Source organism: Melanerpes formicivorus, unplaced genomic scaffold, assembly GCF_026170545.1.
Source record: "Melanerpes formicivorus ecotype bairdi unplaced genomic scaffold, bMelFor1.0.p_v2 SCAF_68, whole genome shotgun sequence".
NCBI classification, from domain to species: domain Eukaryota; kingdom Metazoa; phylum Chordata; class Aves; order Piciformes; family Picidae; genus Melanerpes; species Melanerpes formicivorus.
The window spans coordinates 135,963-158,145 of NW_027142420.1; the positions used below are offsets into that span (position 1 = coordinate 135,963).

Below are 22,183 nucleotides of genomic sequence, written 5' to 3' on the forward strand. Positions count from 1 at the left end.
GCCAAGCCAGCAAATCCCCTCATGCCCCCCAGCAACAGAAGCTGCCGCCGCCGCGCCAGCCACCCCTCAACCCCCCCAAACTACAGAGGCCGCCACCAAGCCAGCCACAGCCCCCCCACCTAGCCACATCGGCCGCCGCCAAGACAAGCAACCACCCCATGCCCCCCAGCAACAGAAGCTGCCGCCAAGCCAGCGACGCATCCCACCCCAGCAACAGAAGATGCCTTCGCCAAGCTGGCCACCCCCCACACCCCCCAAAACACAGAGGCGGCTGACAAGCCAGCCACGCATCCCACCCACCCCAGTCACAACAGAGGCCGCCGCTGCCAAGCCAGCCACCCCCCAGCCCTGCAACAGAAGCTGCCGCCACCAAGCCGGCCACCCCCTAACCCCCCCAAAAACCAGAGGGCGCTGCCACCAAGCCTACCCCCACCCAATAACAGAGGCCACCGCCAAAAAGCCAGCCACACCCCCACACCCAAAAACATGGGCTGCCGCCAAACCAGCCAACACCCCTACCCCACACACACAACAGAGGCTGCTGCCGAGGCAGCCACACATCCCACCCCCCACCAAACAGAGGCTGCCACTGCCATGCCAGCCAACCCCCCAACCAACAACAGACACTGCCACCACCAAGCCAGCCACCCCCCCACCCACCCAACACCAACAGAGACCGCCGCCAAAAAGCCAGCCACCCTCCCCAACCAACCACATAAGCCGCTGCCGCCAAGCCAGTCAACCCCCCCACCCCAGCAAGAGAAGCTGCCGCCCCCAAGCCAGGCGCCCCCAAAGCCCCCAAAAAAACAGAGGCCGCCGCCGCACCAGCGAATCCCCCCATACCCCCCAGCAACAGAAGCTGCTGCAGCCAGCCACCCCCAAAAAATGGAGGGTGACGCCGCCAAGCCAGCGACCCCCCCATCCCCACCCAATAACAGAGGCCACCGCCAAACCAGCCACGCATCCCACCCCCCCAACCAATAACAGAGGCCACCGCCAGGCCAAGCCCCCCCCCCACGCCCCACCCAATAACAGAAGCTGCCGCCAAAAAGCCAGCCACACCCCCACACACCCAAAAACATGGGCTGCCACCAAACCAGCCAACACCCCCCACCCAACAACAAAGGCTGTGGCCAAGCCAGCCACGCATCCCGCCCCCCACCCAACAGAAGCCGCCGCTGCCAAGCCGGCCAACCCCCCAACCAACAACAGACGCTGCTGCTGCCGCCAAGCCAGCCAACCCCCCCGCCCAATAACAGAGGCCGCCACTGCCAAGCTGGCCAACCCCCCACACACACCAGAGGCTGCCAGCAAGCCAGCCCCCACTCCCCCCCCCCCAACTAACCCTAACCATCCAACTGAAGTGCCCCCAGGTGACCCTCCATTGGCTCCCACATGTCCCTGAATTCCTCTTTGATACCCCCCACACCCACCATAGATGCCCACAAACCCCCTGAAGTGGGGGGGGACGCTGACCGGTCAGGGGGGGCATCTCCTCCGGGTGCGTGGGGAGCGACTCAGCTGGCCTCTCTTCAGAGGCCTTTCCATTCAAATTAAACAACTGAATATAAAACCAGTGGGGTCTCCTTTGTGTGTGTTGTGCGGTTTTAATTTGCCGCTCAGGGCCATTGGAAACCTTTTGGCGTACACGTTACTACTGCTCTGCAACCTCTGGAGGAACAGCATGGCTTTTCCTCCGCTACAATACCTCACGCTAATACTTACGTTTTGTCATGGGTTTCCGTCCCCTCCGGGAACGTTCGGGCAAGCAGTCCGCCGGCAGCGTTTGGGAGAGGCTGCCCCCGCCCCTCGCTCGCCCGCTCCTCGGCTGTGTCGTCGCTGCAGCGATTTGACCCTTACCTGGGAGCTCAGAGCTTGGATGGTGTCGAGGCTGAGAATCTCTCTCCTGCTCCCCCCCCTCCTCCCTCCCAACAGAGGGGGGAAAAAAAAAAGGAAAGGACCAAATCCAGCAAGAAATAATTTGGAGTCAGCTGGGAAGCAGAGAGTTTAGTAGAACACTCGCAAGCCCTCCACCCTGTCTTCAGAATGGGCGTTCACCCGCCACAAGCCACCCCTCCATTCCCCTCCCGCTCCCCTGTCACAGCCCTGTCATCCACTCTTGGCACGTGGTATTCGACTCCTCGAGGCGAGTCCCTGGTTATCCCGGCTCGTTCTCTCTCAGGGCAGTCTCTCTGGTGCTGGAACTGGGCAGGGATGTGGAGAAGAATCAGGAATCAGTCTGACTTTGAAAGGAAAAGAGGAAAAAAAAAAATCAGGAACAGTCCATTGCTGCAGGGACAGCAGGAACAAGTACAGGTGGGATGACCCAGGAGCTCTGTGGGTTGCTGTGCAGTGCGTATGTTGAGTCCTGGACGCCAGGCTGGTGTTAAGCCAGGAGGGAAAGAGGTTAGACCGACTTCTAACTATTCGCACAGTGACTATAATGCATTGATGTGTGTTGCCCCCTCTGAGTTCATCCTCTCTCAGCCGGAGTCACATTCTGCTGTGGGATACGCTGAATGTCCCCAGTTTCCAACATGCTCCGCTAGGTGTGACCAGGCCTCTTGGCAGCAGCCGCCCCTGGGGTTGGTTTGCCCGGCGCTGGCAAGCCCTCCGCCCTGTTTTTGCAATGGTCTGTAACCCCCCCACAATCGCCCACCCCCACGTGGCATCGCGGTAGGAAAGACAGAGACAGCTGAGGGGCTGCCCTGCTTCTGATAGCCCCGACCCACGGACGCCCTTCTTGGTAGGGTTTGCGCCTTCGGGACGCAGCTGAGTTTTTGCTGCGCCTCTCTGTGAGAGCTGTTGCGTGGCTCTGCGTCTCCGAGTGTGTTCCCTGTTCCCCAGGATTTACTACGCCCCCATTGCCTTGCAGTCGGTGCATTTCTCCCTGGCCATCAACCAACCTCTAATGCCTGTTGCTCTCTAATTAAATCTTTCGATGGTTTCAGCTTTCTGAGCCTGTGTTGGTACGACTCCTGCTCAGGGCACCGCGAGAGAGACAAACCCTCCTTCTGTCCTGTGGTTCCGGGAAGGGTCCTGGCACTCGCAGGCAGGCACCAACGGGGTAGCGACTGTGAAGTGACATCAGCCTTGCTTGGTCGACCAAGTGGAAAGCAAAGAGTCAAACGGTAAGGAGTGGAGCAAAAAGCAAAGCTTAGCTCTCAGTTACTCACGTTGTAAAGCTGTGAGTAGGTTTCCCTGCACCCTAGAAAAACACTGCACAGGCATCTCATTTTTCTCTGGCATTCATTTAACTCGCAGAGCTGTGGGGGAGTTACTGGGAGACTTGGAAAGGCAGTGAGAGCACTAGGAAGGGAATTTGGAGTTACGGGGAGGAACACAAAGACGACAGGTGCCACGCTAGAAGAGCACTTACTGTTACCGGGAGAAGACCCCTCCTGACTCTTCCTGACTGCTGCTCGCCCCGGCCCGCCCGCTCGCTCGCTCGCCCCGGCCCGCCCGCTCGCCCCGGCCCGCCCGCCCGCTCGCTCGCCCCGGCCCGCCCGCCCGCTCGCTCGCCCCGGCCCGCCCGCCCGCTCGCTCGCCCCGGCCCGGCCCGGCCCGCCCGCCCGCCCCGGCCCGGCCCGCCCGCCCGCTCGCCCCGGCCCGGCCCGCCCGCCCGCTCGCCCCGGCCCGCCCGCTCGCTCGCTCGCCCGCTCGCCCCGGCCCGCCCGCCCGCCCGCTCGCTCGCCCCGGCCCGCCCGCCCGCCCGCTCGCTCGCCCCGGCCCGCCCGCCCGCCCGCCCGCTCGCTCGCCCCGGCCCGCCCGCCCGCTCGCTCGCCCCGGCCCGCCCGCCCCGGCCCGCCCCGGCCCGCCCGCCCGCTCGCTCGCCCCGGCCCGCCCGCCCGCTCGCCCCGGCCCGCCCGCTCGCTCGCCCCGGCCCGCCCGCCCGCTCGCCCCGGCCCGCCCGCCCGCTCGCTCGCCCCGGCCCGCTCGCCCCGGCCCGCCCGGCCGGCCCGCTCGCCCCGGCCCCAGCCCCGGCCGGTAGTGCGCGAGTCCCCTGCCCCGTCGCGGCTCCCAAACGGTCCCGGCTCGGCTCCGGGAACCCCCCTGCAAGCAAAGCCAGAGTGCGGTCCTGCAGCTGCCAGAGAAAAGCCCCGGAGAGCTGTGGAGGCAGGCACTCACCTAGCACGGAGCGAGCAGGAACCCGATAGCCCCGCGGGCCAGTGAGCGCCGTTTTAAAGCCGCCAGCCCCGTGCGCGCGAACAACCCTCGCTGCGACGCATGCGCTGAACCCATGGCAACGATCGCGACGCTATCGCCCTGGCGGGACTGGAGCCTCGCTGCGGCGCAGGAGTTGTACCCATGTCAGCGATCGAGTCAGGCTCTCTCTCCCTTTTCCCTTCTCCCCCTAACAACTTTCCAGCATTTCAAGCGTTCAGCGCGGTTCGCTGCAGCGCTGAGCGCCCTCGGGGCTGCACGCGCCGCGGCACGGCGGCGGTGCCGCCCGTGACGCACGCGGGGGCGGCCCTGAGCACTGCCCTGGGCGTGGGCAGCAGCTCGGCCCGGCCCCGTTCGGGATGTTTTGGCATTTAAATCGAAACCCTACACCGCGCGCAGGTAAAAGCCTCTGTTTATGATGGGTACGGCCGCAGGCTGTGCTTATAGCTCAAGCCCCTGTGTGACTTCATTACGATTCTCACAACCTTTAAAACAGAGAGGGGAGACGGGGGGTCGTTTCCAAAGTTTTGTGACACAGCAGTCGCTCCAACTCCTCCCTCTCCAGCTGGAGAGGGTCTGCTCCGCATCGCCTCTCACGGCACTGACGCTGTGAAATGTTCTGTGGTCCCCTCCGAGACTTGTCAGCGGTTTAGGGGGGTGCCCCCAGCCCTCACCTGCTCCTCTGCTGCAGCATCCCCCTGCCCCATGTCCGCCCAGAATCCCCCCGCTCCCTTTGATTCTCCCCCCAAAAGGCAGAATGTGAAGCAAACTGCCCGGCCAGCAGCTCGGTCCTTTCCTAGTCAGTTGTGTACACATCCCCTCTCCCCCCGAAGGGGAGCTCTGCTGCAGCAATGAAGGGGGGCAGGGAAGGGTCCCCCACAAACAGCTGCAGCTACTCCAGCCCCCGTGCTGCCGGCTGGTGGCTGCCCCACAGTGGGGAATGTGCCAGAGGTCGATGTCTCTCACACCCAGTTTGGGTTGGACCCCTGGGCAGCGATGCTCCACCCGAGGCCTCCATCGGAGGCCGCAGGCAGGTTCCTCGCTGCTGCCTTTGTGCCTCAGACGCAGCCGCCCTTGGATCCTCCTGAAGCCATGCGGCCTGCTGCGGTGCTCCGGTGCCCCACAGGCTACCCCGAAAGCTACTTCCTAGACTGACATGGAGCAGAAAGAGAGCAGAGTTTTCTCCTGCTAGGCACAGGAGACTCCCGTGTGGGAATGCATGCAGGGACCCCCCTGGTGCAGCAGGAATCATTTATTGGTGCAGCAGGAATCACTTACTGGTGCAGCAGGAATCATTTACTGGTGCAGCAGGAATCATTTATTGGTGCAACAGGAATCACTTACTAGTGCAGCAGGAATCATTTATTGGTGCAGCAGGAATCATTTATTGCTGCAACAGGAATCATTTATTGGTGCAGCAAGAATCATTTATTGGTGCAGCAGGAATCATTTATTGCTGCAGCAGGAATCACTTATTGGTGCAGCAGGAATCACTTACTGGTGCAGCAGGAATCATTTATTGCTGCAGCAGGAATCATTTATTGGTGCAGCAGGAATCACTTACTGGTGCAGCAGGAATCATTTATTGGTGCAGCAGGAATCATTTATTGCTGCAGCAGGAATCACTTATTGGTGCAGCAGGAATCACTTACTGGTGCAGCAGGAATCACTTACTGGTGCAGCAGGAATCATTTATTGGTGCAGCAGGAATAATTTATTGGTGCAGCAGGAATCATTTACTGGTGCAGCAGGAATCATTTATTGGTGCAGCAGGAATCACTTACTGGTGCAGCAGGAATCATTTATTGGTGCAGCAGGAATCATTTATTGGTGCAGCAGGAATCACTTACTGGTGCAGCAAGAATCATTTATTGGTGCAGCAGGAATCATTTATTGGTGCAGCAGGAATCATTTATTGCTGCAGCAGGAATCACTTACTGGTGCAGCAGGAATCACTTACTGGTGCAGCAGGAATCATTTACTGGTGCAGCAGGAATCATTTATTGCTGCAGCAGGAATCATTTATTGGTACAGAACAGGCAGTTTACAGAGGGGAAATCCAGCAGCCCGAGCACTTCCCTGGCACTCCTGCACCACTGCTGCTCTCTGAGTTTGCTCCATCATTATCTTCATCCCGTATCAGGTTGATCTTCTCCAGCAGGGAGGCAAGCGTCCCCCTGCCTCACGCTTCAGGCTGTGTACTGCAGTCCGCTCTTTTTTATCACCAGGCCATCCTTCCAGTATCAGCAGCCTGTTGTTCTCCCTTGTCCTGAAACCCTCCTGGGACCCTTTCTGCTTTCCTACGCTCCCAGTGCCCTTCACCCCTCCCCCGGAGGCACTGCACAGAGCCGGCGCTCGGTCCCAGAGAGACTGTAGAGCACAGCTGGATGGAAGATGCACCGCAACACACCCAGCACTCCTTTCTCTGCAGGAACAAGCAACAACCTCTCGGCAAGACTCAAGATGCTTACACAAGTGGCTCCACGACGTGTCTCAGATCCATCTCACCTCATCACCTGACCTGTGGAGTCCTTGTGTGAGCCAGAAAGAGAACCAGCCTTGGCCAGGGAGAGCGAGAGCGTCTCTTTCCCCCCGGAGCGGACGGCGGCTTGCAGGCATCAGGGCTGCTCAGCAGCCTGCCAGGCGTCCAGGCCTGGGCTCTGAGAAGGAAAGGGGAAGGGAGAGGAGAAGAGGGGAAGGGAGAGGAGAAGAGGGGAAGGGAGGGGAGGGGAGGGGGCCTCAGGGATCGGCCAGTTCCAACCCCCCTGCCATGGGCAGGGATGCCTCACCCTGGATTGGGCTGCCCAGAGCCACCTCCAGCCTGGCCTCCAAATCGCCCATGGGTGAGGCTACCACCACCTCCCTGGGCAACCTGTGCCAGAGTCTCACCACCCTGATGGGGAAGAGCTTCCTCCTGGCATCCAATCGGAACCTCCCCCCTTCTGGGTTTTGTTCCATGCCCCCCAACCCTGTCACTCCCTGACACCCTTGAAGTCCCTCAGCTGCCCCACTTCCCCTCTTCATCCCCTCAAACCATCGGCACCTGGGCTCAGCTGGAGTCTCCTCCCACCCCAGGTGTGGCCACCTGGCCCCTCCCACCCACTCCCCTATTTAATCCCCTCCCCCAGGAAGAGCAGCCCCCCTAGGATGAGCCTGCCTGGGCTGAGGATCCTCCTTTCATCCCTGGTGAGTGTCTCTGGTGCACGCTGAGTGATGGTGGTGGTGACAGAAGGTTGGGGACCTGGCAGCCTCCTGGCTGTCAGGGCCAGGGCTGATGACCGCCCCAATTCCATCCAGGGGTGCTGGCTGGGGCTCCCTGCTGGGGCTGAGCTCCTCTGGGTGGTGTCCTGGCTGGTAAGGGCCTTGCCCCTGGTGCTTGGCTGGGGGCAGAAGTGGTGGTGGTGGTGATGGAGCAGGAGCTGTGATGCTAACCGCACGGCTCTGACCTGGAGGCCCCTGGAGTCTGCTCTCCTCCCTCCATAGTCCTCTGCTGCTGTGCCTCATCTGCAGAGCCTCTCCTCCCCCTCACTGCCTTCCTCCAGAAAGAAGGGAAGGAGGGAACAGCTGTGAGGCAGATCTGGAACTGCTTCCCCTCACCCGTCAGCTCTGAGCAGGCAGCCCCCAGGAAGGGGCAGGGTGGGCAGGGAGAAGCACAATGCCGGCGAGAACAGCCAGGACAGGACTGCATCTCCCCGCCCTGTGCTTCTGTTCAGGGGGGCAAATGCAGAGGGGGAAATAGTTCAGGCTGGCTGGGAAGCCTCTCTCACACCTCTGAAGAGGAGGAATCCCTGAGCAGAGAGACTGAGCAGGGAATCCCCGTCCTGAACACGCAGAAGCAGCACGAACCAGGCTGGGACGGGCCTCGAGGAGCGTCAGGTCCAACCTCCCACCCAGGGGAAGATGAAATAGGATGGGAAGAGAATTAATCAGGTTGGAAAAGGCCTCAGAGGTCCTCGAGTCCAACCTCCCACCCAGCCCCATCTGATCAACTCGACCATGGCACCAAGGGCCCCACCCAGGCCCCTCCTGGACATCTCCAGGGAGGGAGACTCCACCACACCCCCCCGGGCAGCACATCCCCAGGGCCAACCTCTCTTGCTGGGAAGAACTTCCTCCTCACCTCCAGCCTAAACCTCCCCTGGCACAGCTTGAGGCTGTGTCCTCTTGTTGTGGTGCTGGGTGCCTGGGAGGAGAGCCCAACCCCCACCTGGCTACAGCCTCCCTTCAGGTAGGTGTAGAGAGCAAGAAGGTCTCCCCTGAGCCTCCTCTTCTCCTGGCTAAGCAACCCCAGCTCCCTCAGCATCTCCTCACAGGACTCTGTGCCCCAGCCCCCTGCCCAGGGCTCTGTGCCCCAGCCCCCTGCCCAGCCCTGCTGCCCTGCTCTGGACCCCTTCACCTGCACCCTGCTTACCGTGGCACCCCGCAGAAGGCTCTCTGGTGGAAGACTCCTGGGGGGATGGCTCCCAGCTGGTGAAGAGCATCTACAGCCCACACAGCTCCAGGCCTCTCAGGCTGTGCCTCTCTCTCTCCAGGAGTGAGGGCATCCTGTCCCCTAGGCAGGGAAGGAAACACAGCTGTGAAATCAGAGCAGTGGGGTCTGAGATCCCCAGGAGAACCCAAACCGAACCTTGGAGCTGGCCTCAGAGCTCCTCTGGGGGAAGCTATCGCTGCTAGGAGCGCAGAGCCCCCCCGGCGCGGCTCAGCCCTCGGCCTCCTGGAGGCAGCACCCCCCAATTCCCCTTTCACGCCCCCAGGACCCTGGCGCCGGCATCCCCGGGAGCAGCGCCCATCCCACCTCCCCCCCTCTGCCCTCTCCCTTTTGGGGGTCCCTAAAGGACCGTGGGGGTCCTGAGGGGTCCCCAAGGGTCTGTCAGGGTCCTTGGCTGTCCGCAGAGTTCTGGGGGGGTCCGTAGGGGTCCCCTAGGGTCTGGAGGGATATGTGGGGGTCCCCAAGGGTCTGCAGGGGCCCGTAAGAGACCCCCGCGGACCCCTATGGACTCTTAAGGACCATTCCAGACCCCTGAGGACCCCCGCAGAGCCCCACAGACCCTTGGCGACCCCTGGGGACCCCCACGGAGTCTGGCGGACCCCTGCAGACCCTTACGGACCTCCCAGAGCCCCCCCAGACCCAGCCCCTCCCCCCAATTCCCATCCCACCTTTTTCTGCCCTTCTGGGATCCCCTTCAGACCCTCCTGGGACCCCTCCCCAACCCTTAGGAGCCCCTCCTGGACCCCCTCAAACCCTTTTGACCCTCCCCCGTGCCCCACCCCCAAAAACCATCCCCCCTGCCCCTCCCCTCGCTGGGGTCCTCAGGGGTCCGCTGCAGCCAGCGAGCCAATGGGAGAACCCCAGGGGCTGCACCCCTGCCCCACCCCACGGGGACCCTGCCCCACGGATCCCCGCCCCCTAGCTCCTGGCCCTGCCCCCTAGCTCCTGGCCCCTCCCCTTCCTGCCCCCCACCCCCCTCATTCACCGGCACCAGTTCGAGGCACTGGGAGCCGCTGGGAGGTACAGGGATGGGCTGGGAGGGGGATCAGGGGGACTGGGAGTGCTGGGAGGGGGACTGGGGGGGACTGGGAGCCCCTGGGGGGGTGGGGAGGGGGGACTGGGAGCACTGGTCCTAACCCCAACCCCCTAACCCCCTAAACCCTAACCCCTAACCCTCGGGTACTAACCCTACCCCCAAGCCCTGCCCCTAAGCCTAACCCTAAACCTAACCCTAACCCCCTAACCCTAACCCCCCCAACCCTACCATAACCGTTAACCCCAACCCTAACCCCAACCCCCCCACCCTAACCGAACAGAACAGTTGCTTTTTTCAAAGTTTCATCCTACTTACTCCCTTACTTCAAAGAACTTACTTCTTTGTTAACTGCTTAATCTGTCAACGACTTAGATCTTACTAGTTCAAGTTTTCACACTTCACTCCTCTTACCAACAGAGATGACTTCATCAGGCCCAAATACGTCATACACAAGGATCAAGACACAATGATCTACAAACACAGCAAACCCTATCCTCACCACTGTCTTTTACAATATGCTTTAAAGGTATGTTACATCTTCTCTTGTCTAAGACGCTCAAAAATCCTAAGTTGTTTTATGTTAGCAAGATTCTCCTTGATCTATAAAGATAAAGCTGGCCAGGCTCCATCTCCATAAGTAAAGAAAAATCTTGCACGTAAACAGCAAAAGTGAAAAGGCTTCTTTGCCGGGTCAAAGGTGACATCTTGACTATTCACGGTTCTGCCCGGTATAAAATTGACCGTAACCTAACAATCCATCCTTACTCATCCTAACAATGCTGCTCTTTTGATACTTTGGTTTTGCTAAGGCACCGAGTCCTATAGATACTATCTTTGGCCTAATGTTGTTTGTTCTTCTTTCAAATTTCTCCTAGCTAAAACTTCCAGAATTCTTATATCCTCCATAAACTTTGTTAAATCACGCTTGAAACCGCACATAAAATGAAAGTTTGAGAATGTAGTATACTTTAGCCATTTTTTGGGGGGGGATGTAACACCTGAATTCTCCCTTGTTTTTTATAACCTAAAATGCAAATGTATTTTGTGTTATAATCAGACTAACTATTTAAAATTAATACAAACTGGTGAGTTAACATACAAGTCCATGACAACATATTCTCTAACCACACAACAATTAAGCAATTGTGATATTCAGTCCTAATACACATAGCTTTATGGTACATTCTCCCGATTGATGCTTTTGATCTCAGATTATCGTAACAGACATTGTGACCTGTGTTAGGTAGGTCTGCTGATTTTCAGCTTCATGTGAAATGCTATTTGTCCCATCCTTGTGATTCTTGTGCTGTTGTTTGTTGAGATGATTGTGGTACTGCGTTGCAGAAGTGATGTTCCCGGGTGTTGACATGGGTTAGCTATTTTTTGCTGGCATTACTAAAACCTTAGTTATAAAATATGCATCCTTTTTGTTTTAATATATAATCCCTCTCTTAAAACGATTTTGAATACAAACAAAAAAAATCTCATTCTATAATATCCCTATATCAAACTCTTATGCTAACACCAAAAATCTCTAAAGAACTGAAAGAACTATGTTAAAATTAAATTATCAAATCAATGTCTAAAAAGAAACTAATAAAAAGTTAGAGCTCTTTCAAAATGCCATGGCACGAAAAAAAAAAAAAAAGGTTTGAACCAAAAGTTAAAATTTGAACTCACAGAAAAACAAAAGTTTGAGCTCATTACTAAATGCTTATACCTTAGTACAATCACTAATTACTTAATACTTATAAATACTAAATACTTACTATTCATTATGCTTACAGGTAAAACAACTATTGAAAACAGAAAAAAAAAAATCTCTAAAACACATCACAATCAGAAATAATGAAATAATGAAATAATCATTGTTGCTTTAAATCAGAACACAACTTTCATAGACTAGAGAGGTTATCGGAAGGGGGGGGAGAAATGGGGGGGGGGAGGTGGCTGGCTAGCAAAGGCACCATAGGGACAAAGAGAGGGGGGGAAAAGGGGGGTGGGAAGAAAGCCACCGAATTCACACCAGCTGCCCTTCCAGGCAGCCTCCAGGTCAAATGTAGGATTCGCTGAAGGCATGGAGACTTCCATAGGAGGTGATAGCAGCAATTTTGAGCTACATTCATGTTTTTGAGCCTAAAACTCGAGGTGCTTGTAACAGATGCCACTGTCTCTTCTCCACTCCATATTGCTGGATGTCAGTGCATACAACTTACAGCAGCAGTTCCTAAAGTACACAAAAGTGTCTGGCAATCAGTGTTTCTTACAGGCTCCTAGGACAGTCATCTTCTCCCAAGTCATGCTTTTTGCCTAAAGTGTCCCTTCTGTCCACAATTGTGGTGGGTTTGGAAGGGTAAGGCCGAGAAGCCTCCTCCCTTCCCCCTTGTAAGGTAAAAGGGGAAAAAAAATTGAAGGGAAAGGAAAAAAAACCTCACAAGCTGAATTAGCAAAGCAGTGGAGCTATATTTACAAAGCAATGTAAGGTATGCAGGGGAATGTTTACAAATTTACAATATCTACAATATATACAAAGATATACAACAGAGTAACACAGAAATGAGAGTAAGCCCCCTCGGCAGAGAGGGGGTTCCCCACCTCCGCTCTCCCCTCTCTCCCCCCCCCCTTCCCAGAGTGGGATAGAAAGAGAGAGAAAAGAGAGGAAAAAAAAAATGTTAGAAGCAGTTTGTGTTAATTGGAAAGGAGTTAATACAGGCCTGGTATCTGGACTTCAAGGCCGAGGCCTTGGCAGAAAGCCCAGCACAGAGACAGAGAGCTGCTGCACCGTGGAAAGGCGGAAGCAAGACTGATAGAAAAGTCCTGGAAATGTCCAGTTCACTCCCAGTTCAGAAGGTGCTTCCTCCCACTCTTCCAATGAAATTAGTTTAGACTATTCCTTCCGTTTACCAACTTCCGTCCACCATATTCCTTTTCTTAAGGGGGCAGCGTCAACCGGCCACAGTCCACCCCTTCTAAACAATTTCATTGGCTGTTCACACTGTCCATCCAATCCAAAACGATATTTACAGTTCGTGAGTAAAGTTCATAGTCCATTCCAGCTATGCTCAGATGTAGATGATTCAAAAGTCCAAGAAAATCAGAAAATGAGAAAAATGGAAAACAGTTCATTTCTTCACCGACGAAGCGAAGAAAAGGGAAACAGGGATTCTCAGGGTCTCTTAGTTGACTCAGGGATCTCAGGGTTCGTGCACCATAGATTCCTCGTTGATTCTTCCTTTGGACGAAATGTAGCTGTACAACAGTTTGAAATTAACCTCTTTCAGCTAAAGTTAAATTTCTTTGTGGAATACACTGAATTTCACCATTCTCTTGCATTACCCAATAAGTGTGACCCGGACCTTCAGCTGAAACCACCCCTCGGACAGGTTTAGCCTCTCCTGAGGGTGAAAATACCCAAACAGTTTTACCTAACAGATTCTTTTCTCTAACAACAGGAACTCTATCACCTTCTACTTTCCGTAGCAAATCTGAATGTGCAGGTCCAGCTCGGTTCACTGAACCTCTACTATTTACCAGCCAGGTTGCTTGTGCTAAATGTTTTTCCCGGTTTTTCAAAGATCCACCCCCCATGGCTTTAAGAGTGGTCTTCAACAAACCGTTGTAGCGTTCAATCTTCCCTGAAGCTGGTGCATAGTAGGGAATGTGGAATATCCACTCAATACCGTGCTCTTTTGCCCAGTTCTTTACAAGGTTGTTCTTGAAATGAGTTCCGTTGTCTGACTCGATCCTCTCCGGAGTTCCGTGTCTCCACAGGATTTGTCTCTCCAGACCGAGAATGGTGTTGCGTGCAGTTGCATGTGGAACTGGATAAGTTTCCAACCATCCAGTGTTTGCCTCTACCATAGTAAGCACGTACTGCTTACCAGAACGAGAACGTGGTAGAGTGATGTAGTCAATCTGCCAAGCTTCACCATACTTGTACTTGGACCATCTGTCACCATACCACAAGGGCTTAAGTCGTTTTGCCTGCTTAATAGCAGCACAAATGTCACAGTCATGGATGACTTGTGTGATAGCATCCATGGAAATGTCTATGGATCTGTCACGAGCCCATTGGTATGTTGCATCTCTGCCTTGATGTCCTGACGAATTGTGAGCCCACCGAGCTAAGAATATGTCACCTCGGTGTTTCCAGTCGAGATCAAGATTAGAGTCCATGTCTACTTGAGAAACTCTTGCAGCTAGATCTGCCTGATGGTTGTGTTGCTGTTCCTCAGTAGCTTTGCTCTTAGGAATGTGAGCATCGATGTGTCTCACTTTCACTGGAATTCTCTCGATTCGGTCAGCAATGTCCTGCCACAGGTTGGCTGCCCAAATGGGTTTTCCTTTCCTCTGCCGACCACTTTTCTTCCAGTTCTTTAGCCAACCCCCTAGAGCATTGGCTACCATCCATGAGTCGGTGTAGAGATAAAGCTTTGGCCATCTCTCACGTTCAGCCACGTCGAGAGCTAGCTGGACAGCTTTTACCTCTGCAAACTGACTGGATTCTCCTTCTCCATCTTTTGCCTCTGCAACTCGGCGTGTTGGACTCCACACTGCAGACTTCCACCTTCGCTTGTTTCCAACAAGACGACAGGAACCGTCTGTGAACAAAGCATATTTCTTTTCATCATCAGAAAGGTCATTGTAAGGAGGAGCTTCCTCAGCATGAGTTACTTTCTCCTCTGGAGGTTTAGCACAGTTGATACCTTCAGGCCAACTTGAGATCACCTCCACTAGACCAGGTCTTTCAAGATTTCCCATTCGAGCTCTCTGTGTTATCAGAGCCATCCACTTAGACCATGTTGAGTCTGTGGCATGATGTGGTGTGGAGCCTTTGCCTTTGAACATCCAATTCAAAACTGGTAATCTGGGAGCTAGAAGAAGTTGTGATTCAGTTCCAATCACTTCAGAAGATGCTTTCACTCCTTCATAGGCAGCTAAAATTTCTTTCTCTGGTGGAGTATAATTAGCCTCTGAGCCTCTGTAACCTCGACTCCAGAAACCAAGAGGACGTCCACGTGTCTCACCTGGAGCTTTTTGCCACAAGCACCAGGTTGGACCATTGTCACTTGCAGCCGTGTACAAAATGTTCTTAATGTCTGGACCATCTCGGACAGGTCCCAGACCCATTGCTTGAACTACCTCTTGCTTTATCTGGTCAAAGGCTGCTTGTTGTTCAGGTCCCCAGTGGAAATGGTTTCTCTTTCGAGTCACATCATACAGAGGTTTCACAATCTGACTATATCCAGGAATGTGCAGTCTCCAAAATCCCACTATCCCCAAGAAACGTAGGGTCTCTTGCTTGTTTGTGGGACTTGCCATGGTGGAGACTCTATTTACCACATCCACTGGAATGTGTCGACGTCCATCCTGCCAGCGCACTCCCAGAAACTGAATCTCTGTGGTAGGCCCTTTCACCTTGTCTCGCTTGATGGCAAAACCTGCATTCAGAAGAATGTCAATGATTTTGTTACCTTTCTTGAAGACTTCCTCAGCAGTTTTACCCCAGACGATGATATCATCGATGAACTGGATGTGTTCTGGAGCACCGCCTTTCTCCAGAGCATCGTGGATCACTGCATGACAGATGCTTGAGCTGTGGATCCAGCCCATTGGCAGCCTGTTGAAAGTGTACTGGATTCCTCTCCAGGTGAAAGCAAACTGAGGCCTGCATTTTTCTGCTATGGGAATAGAGAAAAATGCATTAGCAATGTCTATGGTAGCATACCATTTGGCCTCTTTGGATTCCAGCGCATACTGTAGCTCCATCATGTCTGGTACTGCTGCACTCATAGGTGGTGTCACTTCATTCAGGGCTCGGTAGTCTACTGTCAGACGCCAGTCTCCATTCTGCTTCCGCACAGGCCACACTGGACTGTTGAAAGGTGAATGAGTTTTGCTGACGACTTTCTGACTCTCCAACTGACGAATCAGATTCTGAATGGGCAACAGAGTCACGGTTGGTTCTGTATTGTCTGTGATGCACAGTCTGAGAAGCAACCGGCAATTTAATGTCCTGTATCTTATGTTGTCCCACAACTGCAGATTCATCAGAAAGCTCAGGTCTGGCAGACAGCTTCAATTTTTGTCCATCAATTTCTATAGAAGCTACTCCAAAAGCCCATTTGTAACCTCTAGGGTCTTTGAAACGCCCTTCTCTCAGAAAATCAATTCCCAAAATACAAGGTGCATCAGGTCCGGTCACAACTGTAGGCTTCCTCCATTGTTTACCAGTTAAACTTATATTAACCTCTACCCTACTTAACTCTTGAGATCCACCAGTGACTCCCAGAATAGTTATAGACTCTGATCCCTGATAATTTGATGGTATTATGGTGCACTGAGCTCCTGTGTCAACCAAGGCCCTGTACTTCTGAAATTGTGAAGTGCCAGGCCACTGGATGTACACATCCCAATAGATTCTATTATCTCTGTTATCCCTCTCCTCCCCCTGGCGGGAGGCAGGGCACCCCTAGTTATGGGGAACATGCGCACATGTGCATTGCACATAGTTTGCAGGGTTATAACTTTGCATGTTATAACTGGAGCCACTGTTGGAGCCATAAGAGTCATTCTGGGGAACTGTGGAAGTAACAGCTACCCTTCTGGTATTGCTACCTCGGGTACTGCCACTTTGCAATTCCCTCAGTCTCCTGAAAAGATTAGAAGTTGGTTAGCCATCCCAGCGGTTCATGTTCTCACCAAACTGATCACGCAGAGTTATCCAAATAGTTCTACGTGATTGCCTTGGTGGTCTGTTTTGGAATGACCTGTTTTGGAATGTCCTGTTTTGGAATGACCTCCTTGGAGGACGTGTATTCCTCACAGATGAAACTTGTATCCACCTGGAGGAAGAATTGAAATTATCCTTCTGTGCCAATTGGTATATGGAATCTTTCAGATCCTTCATGCAATTCTCAATTTTTCCAGACAGAGTTTCAATGGCTGAAACCAAAGAACCACGTGTCATGCTATCCTCCAATTGTCTCATTTGATCACTGAATTGGCCAACGGTAGGAGAAGCTCCACCATAACTTCTTGACACAATTCTGCTTGCCAGAATGTTTGCATAATTAGAAGGAGCAAGTTTGATGATCTTTTTAGCAAGACCAATACCCACAGGAATGTCATCAGGATTCAGAGTTTCATGTTCACCATAGAGTAGCTCTCTAACAGCAAATTCTCTCAAGCGCTTAATTCCCTCATCTATGGTAGTGCAGGGTTTAGGGTTCCATGGAAGGTCATCTCGGGAAGGGTATCTCAGGGCAACCGCCATTAAAAGGCGTATCCACAGATTAACCTTACCGAGAGCTTCGCCTAGATGTCTATCTATTCCATTGTCCCTTGAGAGAGTTCCTAACTGAGCTGCTGACTTGTCTCCAACTGTTAGAGCTGAAGCACCTGTATCATAACACCTACTAAGCCAAGCTAGAACTGGCTCCTTATCTGCCCTGGTGAAATCTTTACAGACATTTCGCAATTCCTCCCGTGGAGAAGAACACTCCAAAATATCATCTTCATCTCCCTGAATTCTTTGTCCATATAATCCTGCTGTCATTCTCCTAAGGATCTCTTTAAGCTGAGAACCACCTTTGCCAGCTGCTTTCCTAACTTCATCTCTATCCTGCTTTGATCTCACTAGCTAGGGAAATGCCCTAAAGCGGATCTATGGGCCAAAAGTCCAGGCATTACTTGAGACGATATCTCCGCCTTACGCTTTGCGATGACACTGTATTTCATCTGATGACTGCTTATAGGGTTGGCCTTGCCCTTTCGAGTTTGTGCACAAAGGTACTAAGGCTGCCATAACCTGTTGACTATGCTCAAGCTGTTTTGTCATTGTCATTGACAACACCTCAGCCTGTTTTTGTAATCTCTTATCAATCACCTCCGTCAACATAGCCATCGGATTGCTTGGCAAGTCCTGAGCCCTCTGCAACAATTCGGCTACCGTCCATCTAGGATCTGCTGATGTAATAAGCTGTTGCGTCTGTTGGTTCCCATTCTGCATTAAACACTGCCTTAAAATTGCCTCTCGGATACCTTCTCCTACGTTTGCTGCTCTAAGTGCGGCAAGCAACTTATCTACAAATTCACCAAGAGGTTCCTGTCTACCTTGCTTAGTTCCCATATAGTGATGATTTGCATTTCCATCCTTCTGCTGTTCAAAAGCCCTCCTTACTATCTGGGCTGATGCTTGCAAAACAGGCGGCTGTAAAAGTGCCTGTAACTCTGGTCTCTCATACTGTCCCGTTCCACACAACTGATCTACTGTTACACCAAATAATGGATCGTTTTGCTGTCTTTGTACTCCAGCTGATTGTCCAGCTAGGTGTTCCCACTCATTCAAAAATGTCATAAATTGAGATGCTGTTAGGATCAGCTTCATAACATTATAAGAATCTCTAGGTAACATATTATAGTTCATATAAATAAAATCAATCATCTGTCTAGCTGGTTCAGATTGAATCCCAAACTGACTCGCAGTCTGTCTTAATTGAGATAACAATTTCCATGGCAATTGAGTTACATCAGCCTGAACATTTTGCTCCCCAGGGACCTGTGTATACATTACTGGAAAAGCTTGATGTGAAGCAGTCAGCCAGCTAAGCCCTTCCTGATCTCCTTCGGCATTTAAGTGTTCTGCAACCTTTTGCCAATACTCTGCGTGCTTTCTTGCATGATCTTTAACACCACCTCTAGGATCTACCGCCCTGTTTGTCTCCTCTCCCTCACCTACTTTCTTCTCCTGTACAATTTGCTCAGCTAAAAGAGACGGGGAAGGCTCCTCAGCAGAGTCCTGTGTTACAGATTGTAATTCAACTCTGCCACCTAGTCCTTTTACACACGCAGCCTTCTCCTTTCTTAAATAATCCTGAACCTCTTCTGACAAAGGCAACCCAGCATGTGTAACACTTGCTCCATTTGGGTCCGTATGATCTAATCGTACCCTGGCTTGATAAGCTGCCATTTGCTCAGCATGATGCTGATCCAGTGCTGTCATAACCATCTTCCACCATTTTCCACACTCCTTTGCTCGTTTTTCATCATCTAACCCACGCAGCCACAAGTCTTGTCCAGACTTTTTCCACTGCAATCTTTGAAACACCTCAGTTGGATCCTTAAAATATCCTAACTCTTCTGCATAGCTTAAAAGCGGCACCAACTCCTTTTTAAAATTTAACTTACACTGTCGCTTTTCTAAAAAGCATATAAATAAATCATACGCTGCCTGCCTATCCATGTCCGTATTTAAACGTTAATACCCGTGCGCACAGTCCTCATTTAAGTCCTCGTTTAAGCAGTTCCCGGCTCTACAGCGTCTTCGGCTTCAAGGCTGTCTTCCCTTTTCTTGCAGCCTCCGGTACTGCTATCCCGGGCCGGCCTTCTTCTTGCCTCCGGCTTACTCCGAATCTCCCAAGTCCCGAAGAACTTCTTAGACCCTAAACCTTTGTCTTCATTAGGGTCCCGTGTTCGAGCGCCATTTGCCACAAGAAGGGGCCGCTTATTCGACCAATTTGATCAGCGGAATCCAACTTTATTGAGCATCAGACACGTCTTATATACAGTCTGCTATAATTATGCCCACTTGGCAACATACTAGTGGTTGCTCTCTAAAAGGTTACATCATTGTTTTCACAACTCTGTGGAATTCTTCTATCCGGTCTAATTGCTCTCTTCCCCAGATCTCGCCTCCTCCTTATCTTGCTTGCCTCCCATCTCAGAGGCAGCTGGACTTCAGCATACCAAGCAATCAGCACTTTCTCACATCTCTTACTCCGCCACTATATTATCACAGAGAATTCTTCAAAGCCTGAATTGCACAGGCGTTCCTGGGACCCAAGGCCCCTCTTGCTCAAAACAATCCTCAACAACTGAGGGGACTGCAATCTTTGCAGCTTCAACTTTCCTTCTCTGCTACTTCTTTTTTCAGATGGATTTTTTTTCAAAGGGACTGCTGGACAGCAGAACAGGATGGATGGCTGGGCCCCAAGAGCAGTGGGGAACAGAGTTAAACCCAGCTGGTGGCTGGCCCAGCAGAAGTGGTGTTCCCCAGCACACAGAGGTGAGAGAGTGTCCCCAGAGAAGGGCCACAAAGCTGGTGAAGGGTCTGGATAACAAGTCTTATGAGGAGTGGCTGAAGGAACTGGGACTGTTTAATCTGCAGAAGAGGAAGCTGAGGGAATTATGGTGTGGTCTGGCTTCAGCTCTCAACTAGTTCCACGTTGAGCAAGGACAGCTTGTACTCACAGAAGGCACTGCCTGCTTGGGTTCAAGGTTCCTGTACAGCTCAGGCTATCTCTCTTCTTTAGTGAGGTCATCCTCTCACCTAGGCAGAGAGAAGAAAATGCAGCTATGAAATTAGACCACTGGAATCGTGAGACTCGTTCTGTGTGCGACTCCAGGAGAATCCAAACCTAACCTTGGAGCTGCCCTGAAGAGCTCCTCTTTGGAAAACTCTCGCTGCCGGGCCCCACAAACCCCACACCCTCTGTCAGCAAACCGGATGTACGAGCTGAAGAGTGTCGACAGAAACTGTACGTGGACAGCTCAGGAAAATCCTGCCAGTCCCAGCACACCAGACCTGGGATGATCAAAGAAAGTCTGTTAACAACTGTCTGTGTGTCTGCTCATAGCTTGAGGAGTAACAGAGCAGGAACAATTCCCAAAAGGTTTTCACTGCATTCCTAGGGCACTTGAAGGATTGCCCTGGCTGTAGTTAATACCTAGAAATTCCTCTCAAAATCTTTGCAGCACAGCAAGGAAACTAAAACAACCAACAAAGCACAGACTGCTTTATATTATCAAGCAGGAACTTGAAATCCTACAGGAATTGTGGGGTTTTTATGACAAATTGTGATGAATATACTGGTGATCTATGTTTAAAATTATAAGACTTAGAGTGCCCTGGGATTAAGGGTCAGGATCTTGTGAGGCCTGTTTTGAGAGCAAAGGGAAAGAAACATATCTTGCAGACTTGCAAGGATACTGTCTGGTTAGTTGGAGACATCACGGCTGAGGCAGAGCTTATCTTAAAGATAAACATTCAGACCTAGGAATTTGTTTTCTTCAGATAAGAAGCCTGCAAAATTGTGCACGTGAGAAAACGGATACATTGACCCTTACCACCCGAATGTGGGGAGAAGGGATGTGACCGCCTACTCTAAGACTCATTATCACATGCCTGCCTTCTGTTGAGCATAAGTTTGCTTATGTAGATGATGTAACTATAGAAGATGAAGAAAACTATTGTAAGGCTGCTGTGGAGGTGGAGTTTTGTCCCCTCTCAAGCCCAGCGCGCTGCTTTGCTTGCCTTTTATTGCACTTTATTTCCTTTTTATGATCTTTTAGTGCCAATAAAACTGTTACCAAAAACTTTTACCTGGAGTCATCTATAACGCAAATTATTCCTGTTCTTTTTTCCTTCTTTTGGTGTCGTACCACCTAGTACACATTCACCACCTAACCGAACGTCACAGTTGTGATTCAAAGCCAAGCAAGACAAAGTGTATCGAGGGAAAGAAAAGAGAGAGAAAGCTAAAGAGTTCTCCTCCTCTTCAATTTTCCCCTTGAGAGATCCAACACTCCAGGAAGGCAGGCCTGAATTTCATGAGCTCTGGGATTCAGATGAGCTCGGGAAATCATTTGGTTTGCACTTCACGGCTGTACACACACAGCTGTGTTCAGCTGTAGAACAACCTCCTTGCAACATGAAATACAGGCTTCCGAAACTGGAGCGTCTGTCCCACTGAGACTTCCATGACCCTGTGTCCAAACCCTACTGACATGTCAATTCAATTGTTCACAGCTTTTATCACAGGTCACTCTTAGCACCTGAGTTTCTGAGCCTAGATGAGACATCCTGCTGTCTGGCTCTGAGCTCAGGAGAACATGCCAAGCTGCTGGCTACCTGCAGACATCACATTGCTAGGACTGAATTGGCTCACCTTTATCTTTCCAACAGGCAGCGCCTCTCTGAATGCTGGATTCACATGAGCGTGCCTAAGGCAGATGACACAAGCAGGCTCTGTGTCCGGCACAGCCCTGAGGGCACTCGCCAGCTAGCAAACAAGCATCACACAGCAGGATGTGGGGGGAAGACAACTGGAAGGGGGAAAGTGAGAAAACTCAGGGGTAGGAATAATAGTAATACCAATAATAAGAGCAATAATAACAATAGCAGAAGTCCTAAGGAGGATAAGGAATGGAAATGAAGGCTGTTGCTCACCATCAGCTGAGTAAGGTCAATCCAGTCCTGGAGAGTAGTCCACCGGCCAACCTGCCCTCCAGTCTTCTGGCTGAGCATGTGACATAGCCTTGCTAAATTAGAAAATCCTTGCTGAATATGCAATGCGCTCAGTGGGAATTAAAACGTCCCTGCATTATCAACGCTGTTTGCAGCATAAAACCAAACCCACCCCGAGACACCCCCAGCTCCCACGGGAGCCTGCAGAGACCTCCCAAAGTGTCCGTCGGAGGTGCCCAGCTGCCTC

General features: G+C 52.4%; 2 long non-coding RNA genes across 3 annotated transcripts in view; both read right to left on the reverse strand.

Moving 5' to 3' along the window:
* Positions 1-21,875, reverse strand: part of LOC137453545 (uncharacterized) — a 41,118-nt gene extending 19,243 nt beyond the window's left edge. Inside the window, exons 1-2 of the long non-coding RNA XR_010990391.1 lie at positions 21,638-21,875; positions 20,113-20,274 (exon numbers count right to left, since the gene is read on the reverse strand). This is a non-coding gene — a long non-coding RNA (uncharacterized lncRNA). The remainder of the gene's footprint in view (positions 1-20,112; positions 20,275-21,637) is intronic.
* On the reverse strand, positions 1,924-4,346 carry LOC137453581 (uncharacterized). Of its 2 annotated transcripts, XR_010990403.1 has the most exons (4): positions 4,129-4,346; positions 3,177-3,309; positions 2,907-3,074; positions 1,924-2,243 (listed from the first exon to the last, which is right to left on the reverse strand). It is a non-coding gene; the product is annotated as an uncharacterized lncRNA (long non-coding RNA). The 2 variants fall into 2 exon arrangements; XR_010990402.1 differs by lacking the exon at positions 4,129-4,346 and having other exon boundaries at positions 3,177-3,407.
* Positions 21,876-22,183: the final 308 nt, after the last annotated feature.